Source organism: Etheostoma spectabile, chromosome 3 (genome assembly GCF_008692095.1).
Source record: "Etheostoma spectabile isolate EspeVRDwgs_2016 chromosome 3, UIUC_Espe_1.0, whole genome shotgun sequence".
NCBI classification, from domain to species: Eukaryota; Metazoa; Chordata; class Actinopteri; order Perciformes; family Percidae; genus Etheostoma; species Etheostoma spectabile.
The window spans coordinates 33,872,214-33,884,016 of record NC_045735.1 but is presented as its reverse complement, the minus strand read 5'-3'; the positions used below and the strand labels follow the sequence as shown (position 1 = coordinate 33,884,016).

The 11,803-nt window shown below is 46.4% G+C and overlaps 1 pseudogene; it reads left to right on the top strand.

Annotated features, from left to right (window-relative positions):
- Positions 1–570: 570 nt before the first annotated feature.
- LOC116687050 (uncharacterized) lies at positions 571–11,285 on the top strand (annotated as a pseudogene).
- The last annotated feature ends 518 nt before the right edge of the window (positions 11,286–11,803 follow it).

The window sequence follows — 11,803 nt, the reverse complement described above, 5'->3', positions numbered from 1 at the left end:
GATTTAGAGCCACTTACTCTAGCCTGTTAACACATTTTCAGTGCATCTAACCTGGCTTAGAGTGGAGGCCTTTCAACCTAGAGGCCGTTGCTCATCAACAGTGCCACTCACTGGGCCTCATGAGGGAGCACAAGTGTGCTGGAGCCTGTTAACCCAGTGTCAGTGCATCTAACCAGGAGTAGAGTGGAGAACTGTAGAACTGGATGTCATCAGCCAGAATTAGAGCCAATTACTGGGCCTTGGGAGAGAGCTTGAGGGTGCTGGAGGGTGTTTACCCAGCCTCAATGCATAAAACTGGGACTTATCAACTCAGAGTGGACGCTGGCGCGTTTTGCAGCCGCTGCTCTCCGGTTAACTATTTTGAAGTTATTTTAACGTTTTAGCGGATCACTGGGCTGTGTATTTGCACTCAAGCGAGAGTTTAAGCCTTCGCCTTCGCTTGGAACGTCTTAACTTTTGTTGCTATTCCGATGCTTGGTGTCTGAGTGTGGTAAACTAACCTCGTTCTCCACCTGTCTTCTCGACTCCACGCGGTTGCTGCTGTTGGCTAGCTGCCCGCTGCCGTACATAATGTGGGCTTCCAAGTTTTACATTTGGTTTATCCTCTTCTGGACTGTCCTTTCAATTCTACATCAACCTGGGGCAGGTCTGACCCAGTATTCAGCGGCTGATCTCCTCCTGCTCTGCGGGCTTCTGTCTGTGCCTCCCCCGCTAGATCTTCAGCTACACCCTGAGATCGCGCTCCTTCCCCGCCGGAGATACATCCACTGCGGATCTCGCCGGAATTTCCACCTTGATGACCCCAATCCAATAACATCCCTCTGGTCCACCTCTCGCCGTTCCCGCCAATGCTCCTCCCGGGCCGCTGACCGCGGGTCGCTTGCTAACCTGGCTAGGGTAGCAAGTCCCGCCCCCGGCTACAACACCTCTACTGTCAACTTTGGTCTACTGAATGTCCGCTCTCTCACAAACAAGGGTCAGCTCATCCAGGATCTCCTCACTGACCGTAAGCTGGACTTCCTCTGTCTCACGGAGACCTGGCAACAACCATGTGACTTCTCTCAGCTCAACGCTTCCACTCCACCTGGGTTTGTTTACCATTCTCATCCTCGTGGCTCTGGCCGCAGGGGAGGTCTCGCGCTGCTCTATCGCGAGAAGTGGAAGATGTTGCCAGTTTCCACTCCAGTTTTCCGCTCTTTTGAATGCTTTGTATTTAATATGCCTGGTCCTACTCCCACAGTTATTGCCACAGTCTACCGCCCCCCCCAAACCACACAGCGACTTTTTAAACGAATTCTCCATACTACTTACCCACCTCTCTACTCTCTCTCCTAATGTCATTCTCCTTGGTGATTTTAATATTCACATTGACAATATAAATCTCCCACTCACCAAAGACTTTACCTCCTGTCTAGACAGTTCTGGATTCCATCAGTATGTTGATTTCCCCACACACATAAAAGGACATTCACTGGATTTAATCTGCTGCTCTGGCTTAATCCCCTCCAACTGTTCTGCTGATGATGTTCACATTTCAGATCATTTTCTTTTGTCCTTCAACATCTCTCTGTCTCTCTCTGTAATCAAGCCAGTCCGCCAGATTCCTTTTTGTAATATCAAAAACATAAATAAAGACATCCTATCCTCCCACATTGACAATTTGCCTATTCCTGATTTTTCCTCTCCAGACCACCTTGTCACCCATTATAATTCTGGACTTTGCAATATTCTCAACTTCCTTTCCCCTCTCAAAACCTGATCTGTGTCCTTTTCCCGCTCTGCCCCTTGGTTTTCACCTGAGCTCCGTCTCATGAAAGCCAAGGGTCGCCAACTTGAACGCCTCTATAAAAAAACTGGTCTCTCCATTCACATAGAAATGTATAAATCTCATCTTCTTCATTACTCAAACTCAATAGCCGTAACTAAATCAAACTACTTCTGACCTCATCTTCTCCAACGAAGGAAACTCCAGGTCTCTCTTTTCAATAATCCATAAAACCTTTAATCCCCCTGATTCTCTGCCTTCTCACATGTACTCAGTTGAAACTTGTAATTCACTGGTTGTCTTTTTTAATGAAAAAATCAACTCCATTCACCAGCAATTACATATGACCCCCTTGCCTTCCCCTCCCCCTTTGCCCCTCCCCAATAGCCAGTCATTTTGCTGCTTTCTACTGCCCACCCCCTCCGAAATTTCTGATCTCATTCGTAAATCCAAGTCCTCAACCTGTTCTCTTGACCCCCTCCCCACAGCTCTGGTCAAAACCTGTCTCACTTCCCTCCTCTCCTTCATAACTACCATTATTAATTCTTCTCTCTCCTCTGGTATTGTCCCCTCACTTTTCAAAACAGCATCTGTCTCACCCGTTCTGAAAAAACCTGGCTCAGATCCAACCAACTACAATAATCTTCGTCCTATCTCAAATCTTCCCTTTATTTCTAAAATTCTTGAAAATTTAGTGTCTGTTCAACTTCATGCTTTTCTCACCCTTAACTGTCTTTATGAACCTTTCCAGTCTGGTTTTCGCCCCTCCCATAGTACTGAAACTGCCCTTATAAAAATCACCAATGATCTCCTTACAGCTGCTGATTCCGGACTCATCTCTATTCCTATCCTCCTCGATCTCAGTGCGGCCTTTGATACCATTTCTCATTCCATTCTCCTCAATAGACTATCTTCTCTCGGCATCTCTCACACCCCTCTTGACTGGTTCCGCTCATATCTCTCCGACCGCACTCAGTTTATTCAACTCAAATCTTTCACATCCCACCCTTCCCCTGTTACTACTGGCATCCATCAAGGTTCAGTTCTTGGCCCCCTCCTTTTCATCACCTACCTACTTCCCCTTGGCAATATCTTCCGCAAATTCCACATTCATTTTCATTGTTACGCAGACGACACCCAGCTCTACTTATCCAGCAAACCCACCTCCTCGCTCCCCCCCTTGTCCCTTACTAACTGCTTACTTGAAATAAAAGACTGGTTCACCTCAAACTTCCTTAAACTAAACAGTGATAATACCGAACTCCTCCTTGTAGCCACCAAATCCACCCTATCCAAAATCAATAGTTTCACTCTACCAATCGACAACTCCTTGGTCTCCCCTTTCCCTCAGGTCAAGAGTCTGGGCGTCATCCTCGATTCCTCCCTCTCCTTTCAGTCACACATAAATAATATCTGCCGGTCTGCATGCTTCCACCTACGCAACATTAACCGCCTCCGTCCGTCCCTTACCACTCACACTGCCTCCATCCTTATCCACAGCCTCATCACCTCCCGCCTTGACTACTGTAACTCTCTCCTTTTTGGCCTTCCTCAAAAATCCCTCCATAAACTTCAACTTCTTCAGAACTCAGCAGCTCGTGTCATCACCAGAACCCCCTCATTTCATCATATAACCCCGGTTCTTCAGCAGCTCCATTGGCTTCCGGTTCAATTCAGAATACAATTTAAAATCCTTGTCCATACTTTCAAAGCCATCCATAACCTTGCTCCTCCATATCTATCAGAACTCCTACACATTGCCGTCCCCTCCCGCTCCCTCAGATCTTCCTCCTCCATCCACCTCACTGTACCCCATGCTCGACTTATCACCGTCGGGAACAGAGCCTTCAGCCGCTCTGCTCCCCAGCTCTGGAACTCACTCCCACCCGACCTCTGCAATATCAACTCTCTCCCCCTGTTCAAAACTAGACTAAAAACCCATCTGTTCCAGCTCGCTTATCTGTAAATACACTGTTCCTGTTTTGTTTTGTTTTGTTTTTGTTTGTTTTGTTTGTTTTGTTTGTTTTGTTTGTTTTATTTTTTGTTTTATTTGTTTTGTTATAATTACTTACACTTTTCTGTTCCCTGTATCTGTCTTTTATTGTCTGTAAAGCGTCCTTGAGTGTTAGAAAGACGCTGTTAAATAAAATGTATTATTATTATTATAGTGGAGGCCTGTAGCCCTGGAGGACGCTGCCCAGCAAAAGAGCCACTCACTGGGCCTTGGGAGGGAGCATGAGGCTGCTGGAGGCTGTTAACCCATCCTCAGTGCATCTAACCAGGCGTAGAGTGGAGGCCTGTAGCCCTGGATGTCATCAGCCAGACTAAGAGCAACGCACTGGTCTTTGGGAGGGAGCATGAGGGTGCTGGAGGGTGTTAACCCAGCCTCAGTTTATGTAACTGGGACTTATAGTGGAGGCCTGTAGCCCTGGAGGCCATTGCCCAGCAACAGGGCCACTCACTGGGCTGTAGGAGAGAGCATGAGACTGCTAGAGCAGGTCATCCCGGCCTCAGAGCCACTTACTGGGCCTTTGGAGGTAGCATGATGGTGCTGGAGCATGTTAACCCGGCCTCACAGCCACTTACTGGGCCTTAGGAGGGAGCATGAGGATGCTGGAGGGTGTTAACAAAGCCTCAGTGCATATACTTGGTACTTAGAGTTGAGGCCTATAGCCCTGAAGGTAAAAGGAAAGCCTAATAGCCTCTTACCGTGCTTTAAGAGGAAGTGTGAGGGTGCCGGGCCATGTTAACCCAGCCATAGTGCATTGTTTTGGGGCTTAGAGTGGAGGCCTGTAACCCTGGAGGTCAAAGGCATAGAGTGGGACTTAGAGTGGGGTCCTGTATCCCTGGAGGTCAATGTCCGGACGGACAGCCTCTCACTGGGCCTTGGGAGGGAGTGTGAGGGTGCTGGAGCATGTTTACCCAGCCTGAGTGCATATAACTGGGACTTAGAGTGGAGGCCTGTAGCCCTGGAGGTCATCAGCCTGACTAGAAGCCACTTACTGGACCTTGGGAGGGAGCTCTGGGGTGCTGGAGGGTGTTAACCCAGCGTTGAGGTGATCAGCCAGACTTAGAGCCCCTTTCTGGGCCTTGGGAGGGAGTGTGAGGGTGCTGGGGCATGTTATCCCAGCCTCAGTGCATTGTTTTGGGGCTTAGAGTGGAGGCCTATAACCCTGGAGGTCAAAAGCCAGCCTGACAGCCACTCACTGGGCCTTGGTAATGAGTGTGAGGGTGCTGGGGCATGTTAACCCAGCCTGAGTGCATGTAACTGGGACTTAAAGTGGAGGCCTGTAGCCCTGGAGGTCATCAGCCAGACTTAGAGCCAATTACTGGGCCTTGGGAGTGAGTGTGAGGGTGCTGGACGGTGTTAACCCAGCCTCAGTGCATATAAATGGGACTTAGAGTGGAGGCCTGTAGCCTTGGAGATCAAAGACCAGACTGACAGCCACTTACTGGGCCTTGGGAAGGAGCATGGGGGTCCTCGAGGGTGTTAACCCATCCTTGAGATCATCAGCCATACTTAGAGCCAATTAGTGGGGAGGGAGCATGACGGTGCTGGAGCATGTTAACCCGGCCTCACAGCCACTTTCTGGGCCTTGGGAGTGAGGGTGAGGGTGCTGGAGTATGTAAACGCAGCCTCAGTGCATCTAACTGGGACTTATAGTGGAGGCCTGTACCCCGGAGGTCAAAGGCCAGACCTATATCCACTTTCTGGGCCTTGGGAGGGAGTATGAGGGTGCTGGAGGGTGTTAACCCAGCCTCAGTGCATACAACTTTGACTTAGAGTGGAAGCCTGTATCCCTTGAGGTCAAAGGTCAGATTGAAAGCCACTTTTATTTATTTATCAAAGTTTATTTTGCATTTTTGATCCTTGACAACAGCTAAGTGGGTCACTTGTATAACTTGTTGATTCACTGTTGTATAACTATTATTATTGTTTTGTGTTTCATTTAATTGTTTTGTGTTTCATTTACCATTGTTTTAAGCACATATCATACTCATGCTTTGACTACGGCTTTCCATCGAGCTCATGTTTTGGGAGACGGCGCTCCTGTTTTTGAAACATGGTTTCAAGGCAGGTGCGCCGGACTCACCAAGGACTGGGCTGGGAGCGAGGGTTGCCCCCCCCCCCCCGCTCTCACACCATCCTTGTTTGTTAAGAGAATAAAAGACGGAGAATCTCTCGGTCCGACAGAGTCAGCTGCGGGTCGCGTACGGACGCCCAGCCACTTGATGCTGCTCTGCTTAGGACTGTCGGCTCTCCAGTCCTGTGTCACGGTAAGAGCTCTAAAAGTATTGTTTACTTAGCATCAGGTACTGAATGCTTGTGCATGCTGTTTTCTGTGCTGTATACTGTGGGGAATAAAGATATATATATATATATTCTAGCAGGTACGGCCTCTGAATGTTTGTCTGTAAAGGAGAGTGTACTTTACAGTATTGTTAATTATTGACAGTGTGAGTTTGTTGCTCACATCTGTACGGGATTCCGCGGGGGATAAAGGGAAATTATCTTAGCGGAAGCCGGTGTTTAGTGCTTATTTGCCTGCAGTCGACCACTCCGCGATCCTGTCTAAAGATTTCACAAAACACCCAGCCTGGACGTCATCAGCCAGACTTAGAGCCACTTACTGGGCATTGGGAGGGAGTTTGAGGATGCTGGGCCATGGTAACCCAGCCTCAGTGCATAATCCTCGGATTTAGGCCTGTATCCCTGTAGGACAAAGGCCAGACTTAGAGCCACTTACTGGGCCTCGGGAGGGAGCATGTGGGTGCTGGAGGGTGTTAACCCAACCTCAGAGCATGTAACTGGGACTTAGAGTGGAGGCCTGTAGCCCTGGAGGTCATCACCCAGGCTTAGAACCACTCACTGGGCTTGGAAGGGAGCTTTAGGGTGCTGGAGGGTGTTAACCCCGCCTGAGTACAAGTTATTGGGGCTTAGAGTGGAGGCCTATAGCGCTGGAGGCAATCAGCCAGAATTAGAGCCACTTACTGGGCCTTGGGAGTGAGTGTGAGGGTGCTGGAGCATGTTAGCCAAGCCAGTACATGTAACTGGGACTTATAGTGGAGGCTTGTTGTCATAAAGGTCATCAGCCTAACTGAAAGCCACTTCCTGGGCCTTTGGAGGGAGCTTGGGGGTGCTGGAGGGTGTTAATCCATCCTTGAGGTCATCAGCCAGACTTTGAGCCACTTTCTGGGCCTTGGGAGGGAGTGTGAGGGTATTGGGGCATGTTAACCCAGCCTCATTGCATCGTTTTGGGGCTTAGAGTGGAGGCACGTAACCCGTGAGTTCAAATGCCAGCCTCACAGCCACTCACTGGGCCTTGGTAGTAAGTGTGAGGGTGCTGGAGCATGTTAACCCAGCATCAGTGCATGTAACTTGGACTTAAAGTGGAGGCCTGTAGCCCTGGATGTCATCAGCCAGACTGAAAGCCACTTACTGGACCTTGGGAGGGAGAATGGGGGTACTGGATGGTGTTAACCCAGCCTGGAGGTCATCAGACAGACTTAGAGCCACTTACTGGGCCTTGGGAGGGTGTGTGAGGGTGGTGGGGCATGTAAACCCAGCCTCAGTGCATGTAACTGGGACTTAGAGTGGAGGCCCGTAGCCCTGCAGGTCATCAGCCAGACTTAGAGCCACTCACTGGCCCTTGAAAGGGAGTGTGATGGTTCTGGAGCATGTTAACCCAGCCTCAAAGCATGTATCCTCTAGCCCTGGAGGTCTTCAGCCAGACCTATTTCCACTTTCTGGGCATTGGGAGGGACCATGAGGGTGCTGGAGGGTGTTAACCCAGCCTCATTTCATGTAACTGGGACTTAGATTGGAGGCCTGTATCCCTGGAGGTCAAAGGCCAGACTGACACACACTTATTGAGCCTTGGGAGGGAGTTTAAGGGTGCTGGGGCATGTTAACCCAGCCTCAGTGCATCGTTTTGGGGCTTAGATTGGAGCCCTGTAGCCCTAGAGGTCAAAGGCCAGTCTTACAGCCACTCACTGCGCTTTGGGAAGGAGTGTTAGGGTGCTGGGCCATGTTTACCCAGCCTCAGTGCATAATTTTGGGGCTTAGAGTTGAGGCATATAGCCCTGGAGGTCAAAGGCCTACTGAAAGCCACTTACTGGGCCTTGGGAGGGAGTATGGGGTGCTGGAGGATGTTAAGCCAGCCTGGAGGTCATCAGCCAGACTTAGAGTCACTTACTGGGCCTTGGGATATCAAAGGCCAGCCTTACAGCCTCTTCCAGGGCCTTAAAGGGGTGATAGAATGGTTGTATAGAATATATCACGCTGTTCCTTGAGGTCTCCTGATAGGGTATGTAACATTTGTTGGGCTGAAAATGTTGCTTTTGCTGTTCTTTTGGCCCTCATACCACCCTGTTAAATTGACCTGGCTTGAAACGAGAGCTTTTCTGTCTTACATGGTCTGCTCATGCATATTTAAATAAACTGCGCGCTGATTGGTTGGTGTTCAACAAGCTTTGCTGCGGCACACAAACATGACTAAAACATCCAAGGTGGAGATAGCATGGTTACCGTATCTATTTGAGCCTGAATCAGAGGAAGGATCTGATATCGAGGAACAACCTGCCAGTAAATTGGAAATGACTTCTTCAGACTGGTAAGTTTTGTCATTTAGCATTTACTTGCTTTTTCAACATTAGAGGTTTGTTGTCATACTAGTGTAATACTCCCACTTAGGTGTTGTAGCCTAAGAATAACTTTGTATTAGCCTTGTTTTTAGTATTGTAAGCAACATAACTTATTAATTTGCACATTGACAAATATTTTACAACTTGTACCCTCGCAATTTCAGTCAAGATGTCCAGTTGGCTGAAAAGTTAGTGGCCAGTTCATAGAGCTGCTCACAACAAAAGTCTCGTAGTCACATTGTAACATTTGTTACCGTATACTCTCCTGCTGAATAGTGATTGATTGTGATTATGAGTTACGTACATTCTTTACCACGTTGTAGTTATATGTAATCTTACAACAGGACGTCCATTTAGCTGGACAGGAGCCTATTTTTGTTCAGTTTGTATGCTACGTCTAATGTTATCTTGGAACTACTATCATGCAGATTAGATGATCTGACTATGAGATTGTTACCTTCTTAACATGTAGTAATCTAATGTAGTATCTTACCTTGGCAGGTGTACTTGTGGAAACTGTGCACACATGCCCCAGGAGAGAGAAAATATATGTTGCCGATGAATACCTAAGGTAAATAAAACTAGAGATACAGTAACTCAAGCTACTTTATGCCTTCTGCTCATTCAACATTATGAAATAACATCAGGCTCATTATGTTTGTTTTTACAGGTCATGAAAAGAATGACCTAGATTCCTGAAGAGATAACCTGTATGACTCACCATCCTGGCCTTCATCCGTGCCTCAATAAATATTCTTTGCAAAATGCAATTGTAACTTTCGTAACTTGAGGTATCAACGGAAATATCACTATGATCTGTATTAATGATATTTTAGTACTAGGAATCAGAATTAGGTTCGGCTCTCGAAGTGAATTGGCCTCGACCACTGTTTGAGTAGCAAAACAGTATCAAAATATTTATTTCAATATTGCACAGATATTAATAACACATGGAAAACAACAAGGACAAAAGATTCCCCCCAAAAACAATAGTCAGTCAGCTTAAAAGAAAATCAGTCAGTCAGTCAGTTCAATGCAGTTCAATGCAGTTCAGTTCAGTTCGGTTAGGCCTTTGTTCAAATCACTACTCGGGCAGTGTGATAAGGTTGGAGAGCTCATAAATCTTATCTGTATCCAAAAGAGTGTAGTCCATCAGGATTGGTGGGCGCTGGTTCACACTCCAGAATCACTGAAGTCACTGGGTCCAGAATCACTGAATCGCTGGATCACTGAATCACTGGGTCCAGAATCACTGAATCGCTGGATCACTGAATCACTGGGCCGCTGGCTCGTCGTATCTCTCTTGTTCTCTCTCTCAACAGTGGCAGAATATGCATAACAAAAAAAAACAATCTGCATACAGCAATGGAAAATGTCCAATTAGTAGCTGTACATGGCTTTATCATTAACACATTTGAAATCCTTGTCACTCAAATTCAGTTTAAACATGAACATAAGGCACTGTGTAACATACTACATCAAATATAACTTAAGAAAGTCAATAAAATTACACATGAATAGTGCTACATTTTACAGGTTTAAGCTAACAAGAAGGTAACTGAACTGGTTAAAACCATATAATTACGAATAGCACGGCAAAAGACGTGCAAACACTCTTTATGCTGGCTCTAGGCCTCCAAATATTAGCCCTTAGAGTAACCTTGTAGCTGAATAAACATGCATGGATTCACGTTGCGCCATCTTATTTTTGACAACGCACATGCACAAGACGGCGCCACAAATTGTAATCATCTGCATAACAATGAAGGTTTATGGAGTGTTTCCTAATAATACTGCCTAAAGGAAGCATATATAAAATGAACAGAATTGGACCGAGCACAGATCCTTGTGGGACTCCATGACTAACCTTGGCGTGCAAAGAAGATTCATAGTTAACATGAACAAACTGAGATCGATCTGATAAATAAGACTTAAACCAGCTTAGAGCAGTCCCTTTAATGCCAATTAAATGTTCCAATCTCTGTAATAAGATATAATGGTCAATATCTTATTTTTACTCAATAAACTTTCATTGTTATGCAGATGATACTCAGTTATATCTATCAATCAAGCCGGATGAAACTAATCAGTTAGCTAAACTTCAAACGTGCCTTCAGGATATTAAAACCTGGATGACCTGTAATTTTCTAATGTTAAACTCAGATAAAACTGAAGTTATTGCTCTCGGACCCAAGCACCTCCGTGACATATTATCCAAAGATATAGTTACTCTGGATGGCATCACCCTGGCCTCCAGCACCACTGTGAAGAATCTTGGAGTCATCTTTGATCAGGACATGTCTTTTAATTCCCACTTAAAGCAAATTTCAAGGATCATCTTTTTTCACCTACGTAATATTGCAAAAATCAGGAATATCCTGTCTAAAAATGATAAAGAAAAACTAGTCCATGCATTTGTTACTTCTAGGTTGGATTACTGCAATTCTTTGTTATCAGGATGCTCGGAAAAGTCCATAAGGACTCTTCAGCTGATCCAGAATGCTGCGGCACGTGTTCTGACGGGAACCAGGAAAAGAGATCACGTTTCTCCTGTTTTAGCTTCTCTGCATTGGCTTCCTGTAAAATTTAGAATAGAATTTAAAATCCTTCTTCTCACCTACAAAGCTCTTCATGGTCAGGCTCCACCTTATCTTAAAGAGCTCATAGTACCTTACAACCCTGCGAGAGCACTACGCTCCCAGAATGCAGGGTTACTGGTGGTTCCTAGAGTCTGTAAAAGTAGAACGGGAGCCAGAGCGTTCAGCTATCAGCTTCCTGTGGAACCAGGTTCCAGTTTGGGTCCGGTAGGCAGACACCATCTCCACATTTAAGAGTAGGCTTAAGACTTTCCTTTTTTGATAAAGCTTATAGTTAGGGCATAGAATCGAATATTGTTAGGGAGTAGTAGTTAGTCACATAGTTTTCAGATTTATCTATCATATAATCAAGAATATAATAAAACTAAAGGGAGACTTGGCATACAGCCCGATCCGGTTGGGGAGAGTTCTAGCCCGACCGGGCTGGAGCTCTCTTTACCTTGTCTCTCTTGGTTTTGTTGTAATAATAGTTTTAGACAGCTGGGGACTTATTTTGATACACTGAGCTCCTCTCTCCTCTATCTTTCCATCTTTTCATTTATGTGCATCCATGTCCCAGAAATGCTTGTTACTAACCTAGCTCTGGGGAGTCATTCCCCGGAGTCCTTATGTTCTTTTTTCCCCAGAATGTTACCTTGGATCAGAGAGGCTCCAAAATCAGGGTAGCAGCTGTCGCCTTGGTCCCGCTCCATGTTCTGTGATGAAATGTTCAACTGCTACACTGCAGTGCCCTGCTACGACCAGCTACGTCCTGCTGTGCCTTGTAATGCCGCACAGCATCCTGCTATGCCATGAA